Source organism: Oculina patagonica, chromosome 9 (genome assembly GCF_052425735.1).
Source record: "Oculina patagonica isolate OP01 chromosome 9, crgOcupat, whole genome shotgun sequence".
Taxonomy (NCBI): Eukaryota; Metazoa; Cnidaria; class Anthozoa; order Scleractinia; family Oculinidae; genus Oculina; species Oculina patagonica.
Window position 1 is genome coordinate 15,703,541 of NC_135766.1, and position 25,549 is coordinate 15,729,089.

The following is a 25,549-nucleotide window of genomic DNA, read 5'->3' on the forward strand; positions in this document are numbered from 1 at the left end:
GACACAACTTGGTGTTCTCTGGAACCCAGCGAGCGTGATCGAAGAGGCTTAAACAAAGCTTCGATAAGTTTCACTGCAGCATGCATAAAGTTGAAAGCATTGAGACCATGAAACTTACGGATTACCTGAACGAAATCTAGCGGATTGGGAAAATTGGCCTGTTTAATAGACAAAATCGACAAAATATTTTCTAGGTTTTGTTATTGAAAACACAGACAAGAGCAAGCTCGCACCAGTCGCCCGTTATTTCACTGAGATTCACAATTACCGACATGTAAATTTCATCTCCGTCAAGTTTCTTCACATTCTCGTCTCCAGAGTCCGCGATCCTTCTGGTCAGTACCAGGGATCAAAGACCTTTGGCCGGCTCCAATTTCGAGTCCGTGAATAGCGGACTTCCGGTCTTTCTGCTCAAGATCAGACAGTTTTTAAAATGGCGGACCAGAAAGAAAAAAGTATGAACCTTTGAAACAGGTCGCAGTCAAGAGCAAAGATGTGTTACCGATGGCAAATCACTGATTTATCAACTTCTTCCTCCGGTACTGAATTTACGGAAGGTCGTCCACGAAAAAGTCTACTGTGACAGTTATTTTACCGTTAAATGAACCGATTTGTGATCAAGTTGTTAGATCAGAGAAGTAGCACATAACGTCTGCGTGATGAAAAGGAAGTGTGTCGGGAGATGATGGCGAAAATGATATTTCGTTGACTGAATACCAGGTCCAGTTTTGGATCGGTTTTGGATCTTTTCTAGACCGGTTCCAGAACGGTCCCGTGTAAATAGAAGGCCTATCCGGTCCGAAAATCGGATCAGATCCATATTGAACCGGTCCCGTGTAAACATAGCCTAAGGCTTCGTTGCACGCGACCGGACCGGAACCGTTCAGAATCGGACCGGAACGGATCGGCTCCTATTTACATGGAACCGTTTTGCAGCCGATCCAGGTGTTTACACAGGACCGTTCTGGAACCGGACCGGAACGGATCCAAAACTGGACTGGCAAACCAGCAGGACCAGTTTTCGATCCGCTTGGATCTGTTCTAGACCGGTCCCAGAACGGTCCCGGGTAAACAGAGGGCCTATCCGATCCAAATTTTCGGACCGAAACAGTTTGAAACCGGTCCAGTGTAAACAAAGCCTAAAATCTCGAGGACGCTTAGCAAGCTAAATAGTTAAATTATTCTTAAGCCTATTTCAATATGACATCAGTTAAAAAGTGAAAATTGTTACTAGCTTCTGAAAACTCATTAAAAGGAAAAGGATTTCATCTTGGAAAACAGATAAAAGATAAGGCAAAATTAAAAAAAGAAACACAAATCTAAAACAATGTTAACCTGCGATTTACCAAAAGAAACCAGTCCTCAATTAAAATTTTAATACTCATGGATTCATTTTTTTTTTTTTTTTGAAAAACCATGTTGTGGGATCTCAGTGAGGTTGAGTTAGGTCGGTTATGAGTATCGATAAATAAGAGTTAAGCGTTGCGAAATGTTTCGCGCGAACGCCACGTAAATTTGACTGAATGTCCCACGCGAGTGACGCCGAAGCGAAATCTACGCGTGTTCTTGTCTGGAAAACATTTTTAGCGTGTCAAAAATGCCGAGTTTTAAAGTTTCGAGTTTCTCATCGCGTGTATTTTTAGCGCCAGGTAGGGCGAAAAAGTAATTACCGAAAATTCCAAAGAAACACCTCGGTCATGCTAAGGCGCGAACTAAGATCTTCAGTTACGGTTAATAATAAGCCATGGGTAGATTCAATCTACCCTTAGCCTAATTTGCATGAATGTTTTTTTTTTTGAAAAACCATGCTACCTAACTTAAAATATTTTCTCTGAGTTTCGCAAACTACAAATACATACGATGTTTCCGTTGTGTTCCGAAATGCTGTCCCTGGCTTGATCCAAATAGTATTCTTTTTATCACAACGCTTCGAATTGTACTACATTGTACACTGAGTACATCAGTTAAATATTCAAGCGAATAGAAATTTATTTTTTTTATGTTACTAAGACACAGTGCGAGTCAGCAAGCCATGCGAGCCATTCGAACAAGACATCCCAGATCCCAGTAAAAAGGCTAACTGCAAGCTACCAAAACTAACTGCAGGCTACCCAGAGTGTTATTTAGGCTAACCAGAGCATTATGCAGGCTATCCGGAGTGTTGTTTAGGCTAACTAAAGTGTTATTCAGGCTAACCTGAATGGTTACCGCAGTGCTATTAAGGCTAACCAGAATGTTGTTTAGGCTAACCAATATGTTATTTAGTCTAACCGAAATGGCTCGCATGGCTTGCTGGCTCGCAGATTGTCCTGACCAGATTGCTGAATTGTCTCTTTCCTTTTTGTAATCTACGAAACCTTTCAACATTCAAAGTCGTTTCTTAATCTCGCGAAAACGAAAGTAAGAAAAATTGATCTTGAACGCGCACATGTTTTTAGTGTTTTCATTTTTTTCCCAAGCAATGCAAGAGATGTTTAAATCTGTCAATAAATCATAAACTGCATCATGTAGATGAACATTTTTATTTAAGCTTCGAAGCGTCAAACGGCGGCTACCGCAAGGTGTTGAATGAATAAGTCAAAACTCTAAACAGTAAAACAAAAAATGCCTACAGTAATTAAAATACACTCAAAAATCTGCTTCAAAAAATCTCTGCTACATTATGTATCATTTTCTTTACTTTTTGGTTTAGAGTGATTTTACTAAACCCGTAAAATAGTTATTACACTTTAAGAAACTAATTCTATTGTTTTCTTTTGTTTGGTTTTGACTATTACGCAATTAATATAATTGTTTCACGGGTTAAATGAAATCTCTCTAAACCATGAATATGAAATGTCGATATGGACGTCACGCGTTGTTTAAAGTGTATATGACACATTTTTTTTTATTTGCCTGATCAAATCTACGTGGTATGCTGATGCGAACATCGAAAAAAGAAATTCGAAATCTTGTTTTTTTCACCGCGTTTTCGACCTAAAACACGCAATATTTTCACTTCCGGTTGGGTCCAAAACCGCGCACAGTGGGGAGCTGGGTCTATTCTGCTTTTGACGTCATGGCCGGTCTAGACCCAGCTCCCCACTGGGCGCCGTGACGTCAACAAGTGATACACTCAAGTACCAAACAAACTGAACAGGGAATTTCAAAGGAATTGCGGCTTGGTTGCCGGAAAACCGAAAAAAAGCTAAAGGCTTGGAGTTTTATAAATGATCTGAAGTCTAGAGGGATATTAGTGTGATAATAGTTTTTTTAGAAAAGCCGATGGAAACAGCGTGTGAAAATAAAGCTATCATATATCATATCAGCAAATATACAGGTAAGTAAAATGAAAAGGCGGTTTTTAATCTTGACGTATTAGGCTCAAAACGAATTTAGAAGTAGCGCACGTGTTGTTGTGATTTTAGCGATATTAAATCTATGCCGTCGCAGCTTTAAAATTCCATGTTCGGTTTGTTTGGTTATTGAGTGTATCACTGAGCGCATTCTTGTTTCACGTCACGGCGCACAGTGGACCCAACCGGAAGTGAAATTTCACGATTTTAGAGCGCGAAAACGCGGTGAAAAAAAGAGATTTCGAATTTCTTTTTTCGATGTTCCCATCAGCATTCCACGTACATTCGATCAGGCAAATAAAAATAACTGTGTCATATACACTTTAACAAACCTTCAGTAGACACATATGAACATCGAATGCGTTGCATTCATATGCAAACAAGAACACGAACAAAAGATCAGTGAAATTAACTTCTTCAAATTGAAAAACAGCAGCTGCGAGTTCTTCAACCTTTTATGAAACATACTACATGTTTCTGCTGGCAGCTACGGCTCGACACTACAAGACGAGCTAGAGAGCTTGTAGAAGGTAAGTGAGATTCAGTATTTTCTATATAACGGAACCAGAAAGACAATCTTTACTTAAGGTGGAATCACGCAAATCAAAAGCTCGATATGAAGACCGGGCTTTTTTGGACCTTCTCAGACCGGGGGGGGGCTTCGGAAGCCCCCCCTATGTAACTTCCAGAATATTTAAGCAATAACCACGAAACTTACAGGATGTATTGTATGTCCGAAACGTGTCACGTGGGATGGTGACGTCACATCACGTGACAATTACATCATTATGTCAAAGCAGCCGCCATCTTGGATCCGCCATCTTGGATTTCAAATGTTTTTCAAAATGCCAGAAAACCACCCAAAATAACTGCAAAGTACTCAAAATCAATAGAAATGTACTTTAAACCCTTAAAATTGTAAAAATAATTCCATTTAAGTTGATTTTTGTTATCAGAAACACGCAAAATTACAAATTTGGGAAAACATGCCTGTCAAATGCCGTTGCCATGGTGATGTCAAGTTCCTAACACATCATCCAACCCTACCAACTTGTTGCCAGATAAATTTTAGGAAAACTCAGAAAGTTTGGCAGCGTTTAGTTAAATATTAAAAAAGTTATAAAAGTCTAAAGTCAGCGCGGGCCTCAAAAGCACCCCCCCCCCCCCCCCGGTCTGAATAGGGTTAACGGCTAAACTGTCCATATCTGTCTAAAGCCCTGGCCAAACGGTAATGCAAGTGGACGCAAGTAGTCGCAAGTTTAACTTGCGTACATACTTGCGTTGGGTGGCCAAACGGACATGCAAGTATAGTAATAGAGGTGTCGAATGGTGAAGGCGAGACTGATATCTTTTCTGCCTGCCCGAGACCTTTTTTAGCCTTGCAAAAGAAATTGAGACTTCTAGAAGGCGTCAAAGAAAACTTCGAGACGACGATACCGTCTCTGAAATTTGGCAAAATTTTTGCGAGACACGCATTTTTTGAAGGACCATTCACCACCACTAGTAACAATTATAGTCGCAAGTGCACGCAAGTTTGCAAAAAAAGTCGTTTAATATGCTACGCGCTGCAATTCAGAATTTGAAGTAAACTGCAAAAAATGCGTGACATCTGATAACACCATAGACACAATTTTTCTTCTTTCGAGGAAAGCAGCTGCTGTTATCAAAAACATAGAATTTGCTCCTCACTTTTTTATAAGCATTAGAGTTCATTTCAGGGAAACTGCAATTTAACATTTAAATGTAGCTTTTTGTTTGTCGGAGTAAAAAGGTGCTAGGTATGGCAAATAGTAAGTCCGAATACATTGCTGAAAATCTAGACAAGCGGCGCGTTTTGCATGAATACAAACATCTTTTAAATGTCGAGGGCGTTCGGCAGGCGTAAGCCCTCGAGTAAATTTCATTCACACCAAATCCAAAATACGCTTTAAAATTGTTTTCTTCGTTAAAGATGCTAGCCGTCGTTTGTCGACTTCAAATTGAGCACAATGGCAGCTCGAGTTATAACTTACTTGAGCCTTATGTAAAATTCAGTAAAGATACCATGCTAAACATGTTTTGCCGGTGTGAATAAGGGTATAAGTAATGAAGATAATCCCGTAAAAACTGTCTTGAGAATTCTTTTTTTATACTAGTTGGTGAAATTACTAAGAAAGTGGAATTGGTTCCACAGATCGAAATATTAAGTTAAAGACGTCCGTATCTCTCTTGTAGAGAAGAGGCAAAAGAAAAGGCTAGAAACAAATCAAAAAATGACCAAAGAAGAGTAATCACTTTTAAAGTGTCATTGTCAGAGAAAACCAGGCAATGCCAAAAGATGGAGGTCAGCCGATTTCCCCAATATTTTTAGCATTTGAAACCTATCAGATAAGATTAAGATTGGTGGCATTTAAATAATTTTCTGCCTTTTCAATCCTGAGATTGACCACCCCCCTAGTTTTTGGCACATAAAGTGCGTAAAATCCTCATAAAAAAGACCAAATTCTAGGTACAGCAAACAGATCTTCCTTTCGCATTTCTTGCACAAATCTTTTTCTCAAGGTAAATTAACTGGTTGCTGATGTTTTGCATGCTTAGAAACAACTTTTCAGTTTAACTGTAATTTTTAACATATTTTCTAAACTAGGTAGGTAGCTTGTGCCTTGCCACAGAGCAAATTTCGGGGATTTTCAAATTTATTTTTTTCAAAAGTGCGGTGGTTTATTTTTTATTAAAAGCCATTTTATAACAGTCCATACCCTTCTTAATCAAAAACAAGAATTTATTGATTGGCACAAAGAACTCTTTTTCCACGAATTTTGTTCAAAAATGCCTCTGATCGCTCTTATGGCTATTTTCCCGCCAAAATTAAATCACACTAAAATATCACAAAACATCGATAAAATTACATTTTGAAATGAAATAGTTGTATTTTAATTCATTTGAAAGGAGTAGAAACGTCAGCAAATGTGTTAATAATTGATTTCGAATTAACTTTGTTAATTTAAGTAATAGATACCACAGGCCGTGCATGAATTCATTGTGTATTTCCCGCGAAAACTTAGTCGTATTACGTAAGTATTGCTTGAATTTTCATAGTATATCCAGATTAGTTTGGTATGTCTTAAAAGCGAGAATATAAACCTAATATATAAGGCGGTCTTAGTAGTAATGATCCAAGGTACTAAAATAAGAAACCACGCGACGATATTTCTCCCGTTCGACACGCAACTTTTGTCAGTTTCGATTCATGTTATCGATCACGTTTTATTCGGGACAAACACTCGTATGAATTGTTCGTTAACTTCTCAAGAATCACCTTGTAGTCTTTTCGAATATAGTACAACTATTCTACCGTTAGATGCTTGTAAACAAGACGTTACAGTTCACTTACTAGGTCTTGCTGTGAGTGGCAAGCGAGGATGGTGATCTCGAAGTTCAGCAATCACTGAGATGGAGCTCACTTCATCAGTTCAGATCAGGTCACTTTGACTTATCCGTAGATAGAGTGGCAGGTATGAGCATCTGTCCAGAAAACTAAAAGAGAAGTAACAGCCGACTGCATGCGACTGGCGATCTTGAAAAAAAATACCTGTTGTTAACACTGCACAAAGATCAATGCAAACAGATTAATGAATGACCCACGCCGTTTTTGCATGACCTTTGTAATGTATGCAATACGGTCACGCTGGTTGTAATTTGAGTTCCTCTCTTTTCAAGTTTATCTCGAATTCTTTTCATCCCAAAAGAGACAGAAACACGCACACAAGACCCAATCAACATAGGTAGAAGTTCAGATCAGCTGTGTATTTTTTCTAGAATCTTTCGTGATAGGAAGCGTATTTTTTTCATTTCTAATTTTGATATAACGCAAGTGTCATCGTGACGCTCCCGAAGTAAGTAGTAACTCCTCCAATTTAACCAATAAAAGCATCTCTGTTTTGATCATTGGAGAAAACTGAAATATGACCCAACTCGTGTGTAAATTTGCATAGATGCACAATGTTTATCAATTAATATGGGCATCGTTTACCGATATAAAAAGATAAACAAAATGTTTGTTTCAGATCACGAGAATTAATGCCCAGTATATGTCCGTGTTGTTTTTTATAACCGAATCGTATGGTCACATCAGTATTCGTACCCAAGTGATATTCAAGCGAATCCATTATAGGATGCTTAAGATGCACACACTCATGATTCGCACTATGAGAAAACTTACTTAACTAGCTCTGGTTTTCTTTCTTGTTCAAAAATATTTGTGAATTAAATTTAAAAAAATAATAATAATTCTTAATTTTTGTAGCATCAAAAACGCCTGGTCAAACCTGACCAAGGCCTCGATGGTGGCAACAACAACTTTGTTTCGTGTTGTGTACCTTTCAGACACGATAAATTTCTGTCAGGGCGTGGCTCACCTATAACCTTAAAGCAGATTTCATTTGTACTGTAAAAAGATTTGTACTATATTTAGCCCACCAATTTCCCGGGTTTTTAACCACCAAAAAAATTAATAATTGCGCGGGGCGAGAGTTAACCGATGTACAAGATAAATGCTTACAAGAGTATACATCACGCCGGTGACACTGTGGTACATGCTTAACAAATATATTTGTTTTTCCTTTACGATCACTTGATTGCCTGTACAACAAAATATCCAACATCCAACCAACATAAAGAAAAGAGTAAGCAAGTGATCTTGTTCAAATGTTGAAAAATATTTACAGATGTATCCCACTGGCATTTCATAAAAAGATGTTTTTTATACATCATTTTCCTCGATTCTAAGAAGCGGGGCATGGCCATTACAAAACTGTGTATCACTGTTTTATATTTGAAAATAAGTAGCCCGAGATTTCTATGAATTAGATGAATCAACCAGGCTCAGCCGAATCGTCTATCGCTATAAACCAATCAGAGTCAGAGAAAATTCAGTGGTCAACTACAGGGAATGATAGTGTCTCTCTGCGGATGAACACCATCGTGTCACGTGATCAATTTAGTCCAATCAGAATCTGAGAAAAATTATTGGTGAACTATAATTAAGCAATAGAGTGTTTCTGTCGAGGAACTATCCGCTGATAGTTGCCCCGCGGAAATTTGATGTTCTTAAAACAAATATTAGCCCGAGAAGCTTCGAGGGCTAATATGCTAGTTCTAAGAACGTCAAATTTCCGAGAGGCAACTATGAGACCGATAGTTTAGAAACAAAGCACTCTATCGGTTTTATTGTTTAACATTAGATTTTCTTCCGCGCGCTCATTTGAAAAACGAGAATTTTGATTTTTCTTTTTCACCTTTTTCAGATGAGTCTTCAAAGTCGAAATAAACATAACCGGACAAGAAACTCACTAAAATGCAGTGGATTTGGTGGGGTTTTTCTGTCTGCAGGCCCGCTTTACAACAAATTTTCACGGACGAGTACTATCCATCCGGGTATTTTCCTTTCGCAGATAACCCCTATCGCATCAGGTGATCAGTTTCAGTGGGATATCGCTATCCAAAACCTAAAATTTTAAGTATTTTCAAGCCAACGCACAATCATGCCCTATCAGTGATTATAGCTCACCACTAAATTTTCTCCGATTCTGATTGGTTTAAATTGATTACGTGACGCGATGGTGTTCGTCCGCCGTAGGGCACTATCAGCCCATAGTGCCCTGATTGACAGTTCCCGCCCGTGAATTTTTTTTTGTAAACAAGCTTACCTGCAGACAAACAAACCCAACCAAATACACTGCATTTAGTCTGGTTTTGTTTCGTTTGTTAAATTTCGGCTTTCAATTGAGCTTTTTATCCTGAAAAGTAAAAAATAATTCACGATGCTCGTTTTTGTATGTGCGGGTGGAAGAAAATTTAGTGGTGAACAATAAAAACAATAGAGCGTTTCTGTCTCGGAACTATCGGTCTGATAGTTGCCCCTTGAAAATTTGATGTTCTTAAAACTAGCATATTAGCCCTCGAAGCTTCTCGGGCTAATATTTGTTTTAAGAACATCAAATTTCCGCGGGGCAACTATCAGCGGATAGTTCCTCGACAGAAACACTCTATTGCTTAATTATAGTTCACCAATAATTTTTCTCAGATTCTGATTGGACTAAATTGATCACGTGACACGATGGTGTTCATCCGCAGAGAGACACTATCATTCCCTATAGTTGACCACTAAATTTTCTCTGACTCTGATTGGTTTATACCGATAGACGATTCGGCTGAGCCTGGTTGATTCATCTAATTCATAGAAATCTCGGGCTACTTATTTTCAAATATAAAACAGTGATACACAGTTTTGTAATGGCCATGCCCCGCTTCTTAGAATCGAGGAAAATGATGTATAAAAAACATCTTTTTTTGAAATGCCAGTGGGATACATCTGTAAATATTTTTCAACATTTGAACAAGATCACTTGCTTACCCTTTTCTTTATGTTGGTTGGATGTTGGATAATTTGTTGTACAGGCAATCAAGTGATCGTAAAGGAAAAACAAATATGTTTGTTAAGCATGTACCACAGTGTCACCGGCGTGATGTATACTCTTGTAAGCATTTATCTTGTACATCGGTTAACTCTCGCCCCGCGCAATTATTAATTTTTTTGGTAGTTAAAAATCCGGGAAATTGGTGGGCTAAATATAGTACAAATCTTTTTACAGTACAAATGAAATCTGCTTTAAGGTTATAGGTGAACCACGCCCTGACAGAAATTTATCGTGTCTGAAAGGTACACAACACGAAACAAAGTTGTTGTTGCCACCATCGAGGCCTTGGTCAGGTTTGACCAGGCGTTTTTGATGCTACAAAAATTAAGAATTATTATTATTTTTTTAAATTTAATTCACAAATATTTTTGAACAAGAAAGAAAACCAGAGCTAGTTAAGTAAGTTTTCTCATAGTGCGAATCATGAGTGTGTGCATCTTAAGCATCCTATAATGGATTCGCTTGAATATCACTTGGGTACGAATACTGCTCTGACCAAACGATTCGGTTATAAAAAACAACACGGACATATACTGGGCATTAATTCTCGTGATCTGAAACAAACATTTTGTTTATCTTTTTATATCGGTAAACGATGCCCATATTAATTGATAAACATTGTGCATCTATGCAAATTTACACACGAGTTGGGTCATATTTCAGTTTTCTCCAATGATCAAAACAGAGATGCTTTTATTGGTTAAATTGGAGGAGTTACTACTTACTTCGGGAGCGTCACGATGACACTTGCGTTATATCAAAATTAGAAATGAAAAAAATACGCTTCCTATCACGAAAGATTCTAGAAAAAATACACAGCTGATCTGAACTTCTACCTATGTTGATTGGGTCTTGTGTGCGTGTTTCTGTCTCTTTTGGGATGAAAAGAATTCGAGATAAACTTGAAAAGAGAGGAACTCAAATTACAACCAGCGTGACCGTATTGCATACATTACAAAGGTCATGCAAAAACGGCGTGGGTCATTCATTAATCTGTTTGCATTGATCTTTGTGCAGTGTTAACAACAGGTATTTTTTTCAAGATCGCCAGTCGCATGCAGTCGGCTGTTGCTATCTACGGATAAGTCAAAGTGACCTGATCTGAACTGATGAAGTGAGCTCCATCTCAGTGATTGCTGAACTTCGAGATCACCATCCTCGCTTGCCACTCACAGCAAGACCTAGTAAGTGAACTGTAACGTCTTGTTTACAAGCATCTAACGGTAGAATAGTTGTACTATATTCGAAAAGACTACAAGGTGATTCTTGAGAAGTTAACGAACAATTCATACGAGTGTTTGTCCCGAATAAAACGTGATCGATAACATGAATCGAAACTGACAAAAGTTCCGTGTCGAACGGGAAAAATATCGTCGCGTGGTTTCTTATTTTAGTACCTTGGATCATTACTACTAAGACCGCCTTATATATTAGGTTTATATTCTCGCTTTTAAGACATACCAAACTAATCTGGATATACTATGAAAATTCAAGCAATACTTACGTAATACGACTAAGTTTTCGCGGGAAATACACAATGAATTCATGCACGGCCTGTGGTATCTATTACTTAAATTAACAAAGTTAATTCGAAATCAATTATTAACACATTTGCTGACGTTTCTACTCCTTTCAAATGAATTAAAATACAACTATTTCATTTCAAAATGTAATTTTATCGATGTTTTGTGATATTTTAGTGTGATTTAATTTTGTCGGGAAAATAGCCATAAGAGCGATCAGAGGCATTTTTGAACAAAATTCGTGGAAAAAGAGTTCTTTGTGCCAATCAATAAATTCTTGTTTTTGATTAAGAAGGGTATGGACTGTTATAAAATGGCTTTTAATAAAAAATAAACCACCGCACTTTTGAAAAAAATAAATTTGAAAATCCCCGAAATTTGCTCTGTGGCAAGGCACAAGCTACCTACCTAGTTTAGAAAATATGTTAAAAATTACAGTTAAACTGAAAAGTTGTTTCTAAGCATGCAAAACATCAGCAACCAGTTAATTTACCTTGAGAAAAAGATTTGTGCAAGAAATGCGAAAGGAAGATCTGTTTGCTGTACCTAGAATTTGGTCTATTTTATGAGGATTTTACGCACTTAATGTGCCAAAAACTAGGGGGTGGTTAATCTCAGGATTGAAAAGGCAGAAAATTATTTAAATGCCACCAATCTTAATCTTATCTGATAGGTTTCAAATGCTGAAAATATTGGGGAAATCGGCTGACCTCCATCTTTTGGCATTGCCTGGTTTTCTCTGACAATGACACTTAATTTCATTTGAATATTCACAAGTTAAATTATTGTCTATTCTGTTTAGTAGGAAAATCCCACAATCAACTTCTTATGTTATCGAAACTCTGCTCTTAGGCTTTCTCCAAATAGCGGTATTTTTTTAGAATTTAGTGTTTTATTAATTACACGAAAACGTTTCCTATATAAAAACCAACACAACAAGGCGATGACAAATTTCCAATTGACGACTTTTCAGTCTGTGTGCAAACTGTGCAAACCGACAGAAGTTTTTATACTTTAAAGATAATCAGTTTGCGCTTTTTCTTCATAGGCTTAAAGATAAAAACAAGAGTGGTTTCAGTGTGTTATCACTGCTGGTGGGCGCTAGAGTTATAATCAGTTTGTCGCCCGCCAAATTTCCCTCTAGAGTCATACATACTCGTGGATATGCGGTAGCTTCCACGAGTGTTGTGGACGGTGAAAAAAGCAGATCGCATATTCGAATTATCGACGGTGTTTGACTGGGAAACGGAAATCAGTTTTGTTTCAAATTATCGGCAGTTTTTAGAAATCGGCATCTCTACCAATCAGTTTCGCCGTGTCAAAATCACTCTTAAACTTAAACAAAGTTCAGCGCCTAGGAATTATTCGGATGATATATATATATTTTTTTTATTAGAGCAATACAGCTACAAATTCAGATTTTCCTGTTCTAAAATTAGAAACCTTTTCACTGTTTAGCCTGGGCCAAAAGAGGGCGAGAGTTGATAACAGTTGACTGTCATGAAAGTTTTCGTCAACTCTCGTCGACTATCATCAACTCGAGCCAAACGAGCGTCTGTCAAACTCTCATCGTCTCTCACGAAAAATTTGAACACGTTTAAAGTCGATAAGAGCGCATGAGACTCATGAGAGTTCCATGTCAAATGAGGGAGAGAGTTTGAACTATCATCAATTATCATCCTCGTTTGGCCCGGGCTTTGAAATAGACTCCAGCTTTAACCTTTTCATACGAGAAAAGAACGTGGCGCTGTCGGCAGTATTTTCACCATTAGACCCCTCTATTTAAATCACCGTGACCAAATTCAGCTTGCCAATTTTATCCAAGGTCAACCATTGCGTCATCTGTCACTCTCATATCCACGAGTTAACTACAGTGGCATTTTAATTCATAATGAAAACAAATAGGAAATGGATCGAATAACATTGAATGTGAGTCCATTGTTCTAGTTTTCTCTAATTGACTTGCTATTACCGGGAGCGGTCTTAAACTCTGCAAATGAGTCATAAATCACACCAGGAAGATCAACTTAATTTTAAAGCAGCGGCATGTTGAAACTTGTTTGAGGAATATGCTCATAACGCGAACGATTTTTTAATTATCCTTATATTTTAAAAACTAGAGAAAGACTGCTTGACCTTTTGGATCAAGGCAGTAATATGCTTATGTATTATAAATCTTTCTCTATCTGGTTTAATTCTCAAATATTAAAAACCGGATATGTGAAAAATAAGGAAACCTTTGAGAACTAAGAAAGAACTTGAAAGAACTTGAAAGGCACTGCTTGTCATTAATTCATATGCAAACAAGAAAATATACAAATAGCCAGTGCAAATGATTTACCAGCCGCGGGGTGTTGAAGCTTCTTTTTGATAAATAGTTCGTGTTTTTACTGGCAGCTACGCTAACAATACAAGACAAGCTTGGAGAAGGTTAGTAAGTTTCAAGAAGTTTTCAAAACAGAACCAGAAAGACAAACTTTTCTTAAGGTCGAATCACGTATTTAAACGTCTTCCTGCCTTTGAAATATAGCGTGCAGAAAATGAGTCAATTCAAGAAGTAAACCAAGACTATTTTAAAGACATATGTTCAATGGGATTGAGAAATTCAATGATTCTGAAAACCGACGTTTTCTGAGCTTGTTCATGGCTGAAATTAAATTTCTTTTTTTAAGCATTAAAATTACAGGGGAATTGGAATGCAAAATTGAATGTAGCCTATTTGTAGAATAAAAAAAATAGCCGGCATGTCAAATAACGAATCTGGATTAGAAATTGCTAGACCTCTATAGACAAGCGGCGACTTTTGAGGGCGTTTTACAAGCTAAAAAGGTAATGGAAATTCTCCTGTGAAAATTGCCTAGGGTATTTTTTGGTGAAATGACTTTAACAAAATGCCAAAACGCTAGAACAAAAACTAATCTAGGTGATAAAAAAAAAAAAAAAAAAAAAAAAACAAGAAAGAAACTTAAAACCTACAAATTGCTAATTTTAATTTGTAAATTCGCGAAAATTTGCCTCTACATTTTTTCCAAAGACAGCCATTTTTAACACAAGACTGAAAGACTGAATGAATGTCAGGGAATATCGAGAATCATCGGAGGGTCGCGAATTTTCTAGTTTCTTTTTACTTTACCCAAAGAAACCTTTCAGTGAGCTTTTTTCGAAAAATTCAAAATTCGCCAAAGTGGAAAGTTGGCAGAAGGCGAGGTGCATAATTGATGAAATTTGAGGCATATTCATCACGCTTGTGTTGACAAGCCAAAAAGTACCATCACGTTAAGCCTATTTCACTATGACATCAGTTAAAAAGTGAAAATTGTTACTTCTGAAAACTAATAAAAAGGGAAAGAATTTCATCTTGGAACGCAGATAAAAGATAATGAAAAATTAAAAAAAAAAAAGAAATCTAAAACAATGTTAACCTGCGATTATATTTACCAAAAGAAACCAGTCCTTAATTAAAATTTTAATATTCATGATTTTTTTTTTGGAAAAACCATGCTACCTAAATTAAAATATTTTCTCTGAGTTTCGCATACTACAAATACAAACGATGTTCCCGTTGTGTTCCGAAATACTGTTCCTGGCTTGGTTCTTTTTATCACAACGCTTAGAATCTAACTAGATTGTGCACTTAGTACATCAGTTAAATATTCAAGCGAATAGAAATTTTATTTTTTTTTATGTCACTAGGAAACAGTGCGAGTCAGCAAGCCATGCGAGCCATTCGAACAAGACATTCCAGATCTCAGTAAAAGGCTAACTGCAAGCTACCAAAACTAACTGCAGGCTACCCAGAGTGTTATTTAGGCTAACCAGAGCATTATTTAGGCTAACCGGAGTGTTGTTTTGGCTAACTAAAGTGTTATTCAGGCTAACCTGAATGGTTCGCATGACTTGCATGACTCGCGAGCCAGAAATCCTTTATCCCAATATAAAGGCTAACCACAGGCTACTTAAGCTAACTGTAGGCTAACCGCAGTGCTATTTAGGCTAACCAGAGTGTTGTTTAGGCTAACCAGTATGTTATTTAGGCTAACTGAAATGGCTCGCAGATTGTCCTGACCAGATTGCTGAATTGTCTCTTTTCTTTTTTTTTTTGTAATCTACGAAACCTCTCAACATTCAACGTCGTTTCTTAATCTCGTGAAAACGAAAGTAAGAAAAAATGATCTTGAACGCGCACATGTGTTTAGTGTTTTAATTTTTTCCCCAAGCAATGCAAGAGATGTTTAAATATGTCAATAAATCATAAAGCGCATCATGTAGATGAACATTTTTATTTAAGCTTCGAAGCGTCAAACGGCGGCTACCGCAAGGTGTTGAATGAATAAGTCAAAATTCTAAACAGTAAAACAAAAAATGCCTACAGTAATTCAAATACACTCAAAAATCTGCTCCAAAAAATATCTGCAACATTATGTATGATTTTCTATACCTTTTGGTTTAGAGTGATTTAACTATACCCGTGAAATAGTTATTAAACTTTAAGATACTATTAGACACTTATTCTATTGTTTTCTTTTGTTTATTTTTGACTATTACGCAATTAATATTATTGTTTCACGGGTTAAATGAGCTCTCTCTTATCTATGAATTTGAAATGTCGATATGGACGTCACGCGTTGTTTAACAAACCTTCAGTAGACACACATGAACATTGAGAAGCGCTGCATTCATATGCAAATAAGAACGCGAACAAAAGACCAGTGAAATTAACTTCTTCAAATTGAAAAACAGCAGCTGCGAGTTCTTCAACCTTTTATGAAACATAGTGTTTCTGCTGGCAGCTACGGCTCGACACTACAAGACAAGCTAGAGGGCTTCTAGATGGTAAGTGATATTCAGCATTTATTTTTAATAGCGGACCAGAAAGACAATCTTTACTTAAGGTGGAATCACGCAAATCAAAAGCTCGATATGAGGATTCGAATAATTCCCTATCACGCATGTGACGAAGAAAAGAACGCATCAGCAAAAGTCATATACCAATATACTTTCCTTCATCACCATTTACGGCTTAACTGTCCATATCTGTCTAAAGCCCTGGCCAAACGGTATCGCAAGTGGACGCAAGTTGAACTTGCGTACAGACTTGCGTTGGGTGGCACACAAGTATAGTAATAGAGGTGTCGAATGGTGAATGCGAGACTTAGCGCGACGGCGAGACTGATATCTTTTCTGCCAGCACGAGACCTTTTTTAGCCTTGCAAAAGAAATTGAGACTTCGAGAAGGCATCAAAGAAAACTTCGAGACGACGATACCACTGAAATTTGGCTAAACTTTTGTGAGACACGCATTTTTTGATGGAACATTCACCACCACTATTAATAATAATAGTCGCAAGTGCACGCAAGTTTTAAAAATCCGTTTAAATGATACGCGCTGTAATTCAGTATTTGAAGTAAACTGCAAAAAATGGGTTGACTTTTGATGGGTGGCCAAACTGTGAAAAACTTGCGTTGACTTGCTTGCAAATTTAATCTCGACCAAAGTCAACGCAAGTCAACGCGAGTGCACGCAAGTCCGAAAATTTGCGTCTTAACTTGCGTTTCCGTTTGGCCAAGGTTAAAGAAAGAAATTACCTATAAGAGATTATCTAAAGATTTGCTGAGAAACATTTTTTTTTTATAATATGTATATATATTAGCTTCTGATAACACCATAGACACATTTTTTTCTTATTTCGAAGAAAGCAGCTGCTGCTATCAAAGCATAGAAATTGTTCCTCACTTTCTTAAGCATTAGAGCTTATTTCAGGGAAACTGCAATTTAACAATTAAATGTAGCTTTTTGTTTGTCAGAGTAAAAAGGTGCTCGGTTTGGCAAAAAGTGAGTCTAAATAGCGGCGAGTAGCGGCACGTTTTGCAAGTGAATACAAACATTTTGTAAAATGCCGAGGGCGTTCGGCAGACATAAACCCCATTCACACCAAAGCCAAAATACGTTTAAAAATTATTTTCCTCGTTAAAGTTGCTAGCTGTCATTGTCGACTTCAAATTGAGCACAATGACAGCTCATTGTACTCAAGGAAACGGAAATCAGTTTTCGTTCAAATTACCGGCCGTTTTTATAAAACGGCATCTAACTGTACCAATCTGTTTCACCGTGCCAAAATCATTCTTAAACTTAAACAAAGTTCAGTGCCTAGGAATTATTTGAATTATATATTTTTAATAAGGCAATACAGCTACAAAATTCAGATTTCTTGTTCTAAAATTAGATACCTTTTTGCTGTAAAGCCCGGGCCAAACGAGGATGAGTTGATGAGACTGAGTTGACTGTCATGAGAGTTTTCGTCAACTCTCGTCGATATCATCCACTCGGGCCAAACGAGAACAGGAGCCCGTCAAACTCTTATCGACTCTTATAAAAAGATTGAGCGCGTTTAAAGTCGATGAGAGCGCATGAAACTCATCAAAGAGAGTGAGAGTTTGAACGTTCATCTGATTCTCATCCTCGTTTGGCCCGGGCATTGTGATAGACTCCAGCTATAATTTTCATAAGAGAAAAGAATGTGGCACTCTCGTCAGTAATTTTTCCATTAGATCCAGCTATTGTATCACCAAGACCGTGGAAGCCATTATAAAGCCACCTTTAGCTTGCCAATTTTAACCAAGGTCAACCATTGCGTTAGTGGTCACTCCCATATCACGAGTTAACGACAGTGCCATTTTAATTCAGTATATGATTAAAACAAATAGGAAGTGCATCGAATAACATCGAATGTGCGTCCATTGTTCTAGTTTCCTCTAATTGTATACCATTCTCACTCATTAATTATGCCGCTCATTGTCCGGCGTGGATAAGGTATGGGGAAAGATTGTGGCCTAGGCAATGAGTGACAGGGTGAGAAAGCACTATAGTTGTCTATTACGTCGCCGAAGGGGAGGTGGGAGGGTCGAAAATTCGCCCGGACTTCCCGGCTTGCGTATCTCTTTCGAAATGCCCCGAAACTAAGCAAAGGGATCTTTAAATACGGCGATTGTGCACGTGGTGATTAAGCATTACCTAACACAACTATCTATAAACAAATGGGGTTATGTAATCCACGCACTTCTGAATTCCGCGGCATAATTATGAATGAGAATAGTATACCATTCTCACTCATTAATTATGCCGCTCATTGTCCGGCGTGGATAAGGTATGGGGAAAGATTGTGGCCTTCGGCTGCTCACGCACCTTGCTGCTTCAGTACAAACTCAAAAGATCTTCACATTTATAGGAAAGAGTACCCCAAAAATACTCCTTCTCCCCAAAACTCAAAAATCCCCTCAAACCCCAACCGGTATGCGAAAGGCCCGGCCAGGCTAGTGGGGTTACTTCCCTACACCATAGCATGTATTTCGATCGTGGCTTATAATGAGAGTAGGAGATTCAAGAAAAAACTCCTTCAAGAAATCGCCAATACCTAAGGCGGGCAGATTAAAACCATTGTTGTTACAGAAAGGAAAACGTAAGACAACAAACGAAAAATGAACAAAAGGGAAAAAAACCCACTAGCCAAGCCGGACCAGGAATCCGTCGTAAACGGATTATAGGGCGTAACTGAGATTACCCTTCTGATCGCGATAAGGCCAGTGGAGGGGGTGGACTGTTTAAAATTATTTTTTTTATAATATTTTGAATTAATTTTAAAACTTCTAGCTTGGGGAAAAATAAAGGATAAACATCACTTCCATATATCCCACGTTGTTCGTGTCTAAACGTGGATAAAACATTAAACTCCGTGGATGAAAACGGCCAACCGGCGAGCTTTGAAAATTTAAACACTGAACCTACAGAGATACACAGATCCATAAAACAAACATGCGTGATACCTGTCCAATAAAGTTCCGTACTGGGATGGGTTACGTAACAAACCTTACGTAACCAACTCGTAAACACTTTAAACCTAAGCTCATTAACACTCTTACTGACACCAGTAAGCTCTGAAACAAATGTCCATCAATCGGCAACTACTTGATTTTCTTGACATGCAAGCAAAACAATTCCAGCCAGATATACCGTAACGAAACACTTAGCACACTAACAGTTAAAATACAGGGTGCCCCCCCCCCCCCGGAATGTTCGATACATGATTGTTGCCAAATACCCACAATACACAGTTCAAACTTTAAACAAAACCGACACAAGGCTCCTGCCAACTAAGCTCGACCCACGAGCCAACCTTTAGACTAAAACCGACACGGCGTGTAACAAATTGTGCTAAACGCAAGAGCAAACATTGAGCAACGTAAAGCCGACAAACGCATCTGACAGTTTCTGCTCGACACACGACACACGGCATCTGCAAATTTCAGCTCGACACACGAGCGAACGTTTTAGCTGCAGCCGACATACGGCCTCTGCCAGTCTCTGCTCGACACACGAGCAAACGGTTAAGCTATTACCAGCCGACACCCGGCGTCTGCCAGTGCCTGCTCGAAACACGAGCGAACGTTTTAGCTACTACAGCCGACACACGGCGTCTACCAATCTCTGCTCGACACACGAGCGAACGTTTTATAGCTGCTACAGCCGACCGGGCAGCCGACACACGGCGCCGGCGTCTACCAATCTCTGCTCGACACACGAGCGAACGTTTTAGCTACTACAGCCGACACACGGCGTTTGCCAATCTTTGCTCGACACACGAGCGAACGTAAGCTACTACAGCCGTAACACATATGGTAATAAATTGCTATAAACAGAACTACGTAGATATAAAACACACTACGGGATAAACAAACGGATAAGCAAGCGAAAAAGAAAAAAACACATAAAAATGTTTTAAAATACCGAGTAAACTATTGCTGTACGCGTTGTCCCGCTACTCCGGCATGATGTGGAACTTGCGAAGCGGCAGAGAATGGACATGCAGTGTAAATCTTCTAGTTAAACAGCAGAGGCAGGGTAGGTACAGCCATGAACTTGAGAAAATAAACGACGAAACAAACTAAAGCACGTGGTTGGGCTTCGGCGACGTAGCGCGAGAGTATAAGAAAATTCGCCCGGACTTCCCGGCTTGCGTATCTCTTTCGAAATGCCCCGAAACTAAGCAAAGGGATCTTTAAATACGGCGATTGTGCACGTGGTGATTAAGCATTACCTAACACAACTATCTATTAACAAATGGGGTTATGTAATCCACGCACTTCTGAATTCCGCGTCATAATTATGAATGAGAATAGCCTCGCCATCACCGGGAGCTGTCTTTTTTTGAGTAATAAATCATACATTGAAGATCAGCCTAATTTTAAAGCGCGGCATGTTGCAAACTTTTTAAGGAATTTGCTCATAACGCGAATCATTTTTTTAACTATCCTTATAGTTTTCAAACTAGAGTAAGACTGGTCGACGTTTTTGACAAGGCAGATATATGCTTAAGTATTATCAACCTTTCTCTTTTTGGATTAATTCTCAAATATGAAGACCGGATATGTGAACAACAGGGAAAACTTTGACAACTAAGACAGACCTTGAAAGGCACTGCTTGTCATCAATTCATATGCAAACAAGAAAATATACAAAGGCCAGTACAATTGATTTATTAGCCGCGGGGTGTTAAATTTTCTTTCTGGGGAATAGTTCGTGTTTTTTACTGGCCATGGCAGCTACACTGACAAAAAAGGAGTCAATTCCAGAAAAGATGCAAACCATGACTATTTCAAAGACATGTGTTAAATGGGATTGAGCAATTCAATGATTCTGAAAACTGTCTTTTTCTGAGCTTGTTCATGACTGAAACTAAATTCCTTTTTTTTAAGCATTGAAAATTTCTGGGAAATTGGAAGGATGCTACCTCAGGTTTCTTATCTACCTAAAAGCTATTAATGGGAAAACATGAAGGAAATCGACTTTTTCAACTTTTGCCGCCTTGTTCTTGGTTTTTCCTTATATTCGCTCCTAACAAGGGGGAGGGGGGGGGGGGGGTGTGGATGCCATCCTCCATAAAGTTTGGAAGAAAAGGGACTTACTCTACAATGCTGAAATTTTCAATAGTTGTTCATTCATCCTTTGCAAAAATTTTGATATGTCAACCATGTATCCATGATATTTGACGTTGCCATGGCAACGTCATAAATACAAGCAGGTCTAGCCAAAAATCGTCATTTTTAACGTTTTTCTTTATTTTTTCCTGTTTTTTAAAAACAGAAAAGCAAGATTTGTTTATTTTTACATTATATAAGAATTCTGGCTTGCTTTTGCAACAATTTCCGTTATTTTGTGACTTTCTAAGAAAATGTTGAAATCCAAGATGGCGGCTCTAATGACGTCGCAGTCAATTAAAATTATGTCATCTTGTAGAGTAAGATAAGGGCTTTCGTCTCAGTGTAAAATATTTTCGTTACGCCTTAATACAACGAAAACTCCAGGGAGGGGTTTCTTCCACCCCTTGTACGATGGTGGGGATATGACTTTGCTTGTACGTCCGAGGGTTAATAGTGTCTAATGTGATACAATTTACCTAATAAATCGGGTCATTACAAATGTTGATAACACTGAGTGACTGAGACAATCACATCATGGTAGATCTTTTAGGTACTTGGTTCTGCCTTTTAAAATGCATTAATAGTAGTTATTCGGTTATAAGGCGCACTCGGTTATAAGACGCACCCCAAACTTGGCAACATTGTTATGCTAAGTTTACAAACTGAAAATTCTCAGAAAACACTCGGTTATAAGACGCACCATGAGTTGGAGAGTTGAAAAGATGTAGTGATCAATTTAAGGACAGTTTTTTCTTACAAAATTTGAATGTTGTTCATACTCCTTGGCACAATCTTCGAGTAAAAAGCTAACATTTCCTGTAAAAAAGACGTAATTCCACTTGAGCAAAACATCTTTCCATCGTTCATGCTTCGAACGTAGCTGCTTAGTAACCTGGCAGATGTGTAGTTACCAGTGACCACTGAGTTTGTAGCTTGGTTACCAAGTTCTCAAGCATGCTTCGTATCGCTACGAACTTTATCGAGTGTTTTTCAGAGATTCTCAAGCTTTTTTGATGTTTTCCTTGTTTTCTAAAGTCATTTTCCACTTTCCACGCTTAGAAAGGTTTGTTACAAATGAGTATGCTTGGTTTTCTTTGTCTACTTTCAACAAAATGCTGGCATATACTGGTGTTACTTAAACTCGTTTTATATCCGCGATAAAAAACTTTGCGTTTAAACTTAAGATGTTTCTTATCTCTTTAATACCGTAAAAGTCAATAAACAACATTAAGTGTTTTTATTTTTCTTGTTTTAACTGTAAGTTCCAGTAAAATGGCGGTCATAAGATTTTGTTGGGCGAAAATACTCGGCTATAAGACGCACCCTAATTTTGGCATGAACCTCCCACAGAAAAACAGATTTTTCACGTAAAAACCGTACGCCTTATAACCGAATAACTACGTGAGCAATTCCTACAGGAAAAAAAGTACGGAAAACAGCGGTGTTTTAATAATAATAATGATAATGATAATCAATTTATATAGCGTATCTTTCATATGTAATGTTCAAATGCGGTGTACACATAATGTAATTTACTACACAAAGGCCAGACCACAACACCGGGAACTTCGTGCCCTACTCTTTGCGAATAGTGTGTGGGTTCTTTAACGTCCCCTGTTATAAGACTGAAGATACAGGAGACGGGACCTACGGTTTTAGATTGAAATTATCAAAAAACGATTTAGCAAACGTTCACTTACTCTGATGAAGGTGAACAGATGTCACCGAAAACTTAGACAAGAACAACAGATCGGCTTAAAAAACCTTCTTAAATGTCTTCTACCGATCGCACTACTAGTTCCAGCATTTTCAGTGATACAGCAATGGTGGTTTATTAACTGACTTTCTTTGTCCGTTAATCAATGTTATTTTTTTCTATTTAATTGCAGTGTAGTCTTCAATTTCTGTTTGGCAGTGATCTAGAAAGTATAAAAGGAGACAACAGAAAGTAAGAAAACAAAAAGGTTAGTGTAACGTAGCATGTCAAAATAGCACGAACTTTCAAGTTATGCAAACGACTTCTCAAGGCGAAACTTAATATTCATCAGTAAGTCCTAAGTAAATCACTGACTAAGCTATATATAGCACACCCAATGCCCGCGGCCACACCTGCGGCCAGTATTGCCCCAAAAAATATACACTGCATTCTCTGTAAGTCGCTGGCTTGAGAACATGCCAATCAAAAACGTAAGCCATGTTTTAAAATGATCTTGCAATAGCTACACAGCCTAGTTAAGCATACCCTAGTAGTATGATTTTAATATTGCATTAACAAATATAAAAAAGTAGCTCATTTGTATAAAAGAGAAAACAAGGTAAAAAGTAGGATATCTCAACAATTTCAGAGTGACTACGGATAAAACAATGCCATCCTGGAATATTCTCTGCATTGCTATCCTTTGGCTAGGTACGTACTTTAATACAAGTCTTTTTTCAGTTTTTTATTCGTATATTGACTGAGTTTCAAGAGGCATTAACTCACTTTTTTCACGGCTGCCATGATTTTAGGGACAGGAATTGTTTCACCTGGATGGGGGCAAGGACAGCAACGTAAGTCTCAGAATAAAAAATACCAATCATTTGCTTTCTTAATGAACTCAATTATCTAACATTACGTGTCAGGTATATTTCGTGTGAGGAGAACTTCATAAAAGGGACTGTATTACGGATTTGAGCAAAATTTTGGCATGGAAAATGACTATTATATTTAGTGAAATGAAAAAAAAAGTTTTGAAAGTAGTGAAGGAACATTTCAGTAACACAGTGAATACAAAATAAGTTAAGGATAAAAAAATCGATGAAGATTGAAAAGGATTGCAATAAGGATTTTTGAAATATTGTTGGGCTGAACAGTTTTCAAACTTAATCTCGTTTGCTTGTATCTTTAAGGTGACTCGACCAAGTATTTTTTTCTAGGGATACCTACCAATTTTGAACCCATTATACCTGAAAAGCTTGAGGTCAATGACATATCCATTATATCACATGGATTACACATAGACTGAACTGTAATATGATATAAATTTTCTAGAGATCGGAATGAATATAACGTAACTGTGACGTCACACAAGTTTTAGCTCAGAACCGATTTTTGGCCCGTAACCGCATTTTCTCTCGAGATCCTTCACGCTACGTATACCTTGGGTTTTTACCTTCAGCTCTGCGAAGTTTCATCAAAATTTACAAGAGGAATTTTGAAATATCTTGGATTTTATATTTAGATGGTGTACTTTATGCGTAAAATAACGATAAGACTTTTAAGAAATTTGGTACTTTATGGATGTCAAATGAAAGTCTTTAGCTCTCATCCTTTTAACAAATGTCCCATATACAATATCTAAACCGTTAGAAGTAGGTAGACTTACGCCATTTGAAAAATATGAGAATGTTTGAATCATAGTGAAACTCAATGTTGAGCTTTTTTTACCATTTCTAAGGTTCCTTTCGCGAAAAAAGCGATTATTTCAAAACTCGTCGAATAATTTCCCAGGGGGTACTTGCAGTATACATGACGGGGGGGTCATGTATACTGTGTGATTTCCTATTGTTTTGAGTTGAGCACAACATTGAATTCCTGTGCACCACGCGTGAAATAACTACGCTTGGCTACCTTCCAAAAGCTTTCCGAAATCGTTCCGAAATATGGCTCGTTTTAAAGAAAACAATGGAAAGGAATTTGTCACACAACAAGTGTACCGAAGCTTCATAACGTCACCCGCCTCTCCCTTGAGTAAAACCTCGTCATTCAAGTTAGGTATCTGTACCTGAAAAAGTGACACATCTGTTAGGTATTTTAAAGGAGAGTCTTTATGGTTATTTAGCAATCACATATCAAAGGTTACAAACAAACAAAAAATACGTAGAGTTCTGTACATTTTAAGAATGCATTGTGTTCATCGTTCACGTTTTGGCCTTTTCACCAGCGTGTCCAGTTCAATGTCACTGCACCTATTGGAACTATGTAAAAAATCTTCTAAAGGCCGTGTGCGGAGGGGAACAGATGTGGTCTATTGTACAAACATTACCGACAAACATTGGATTTATGTGAGTTTATCCCCTCCTCCAGTTAGAAAACTCAAACACTTGTATCTGTTATTTCAGGTTTGGCAGCAAAATAAAAAAAAAAAATAACTTTACGTTATTTTTAAGCCTTTATCTTTCTCCTGTGCATTGCTTTTGTTCCTGCAATTTGCGTAGGGAATGCTCATTTTATTCCAAAAAGCCACAACTCGAAATGCCAATCCGTCACGCCCCTCTC

At 37.8% G+C, this 25,549-nt stretch overlaps 1 long non-coding RNA gene across 1 annotated transcript; it reads left to right on the forward strand.

Moving 5' to 3' along the window:
- Nucleotides 1-3,787: 3,787 nt before the first annotated feature.
- On the forward strand, nucleotides 3,788-23,703 carry LOC144666831 (uncharacterized). Its single transcript, XR_013573239.1, has 3 exons — nucleotides 3,788-3,865; nucleotides 23,181-23,255; nucleotides 23,637-23,703. It is a non-coding gene; the product is annotated as an uncharacterized LOC144666831 (long non-coding RNA).
- The last annotated feature ends 1,846 nt before the right edge of the window (nucleotides 23,704-25,549 follow it).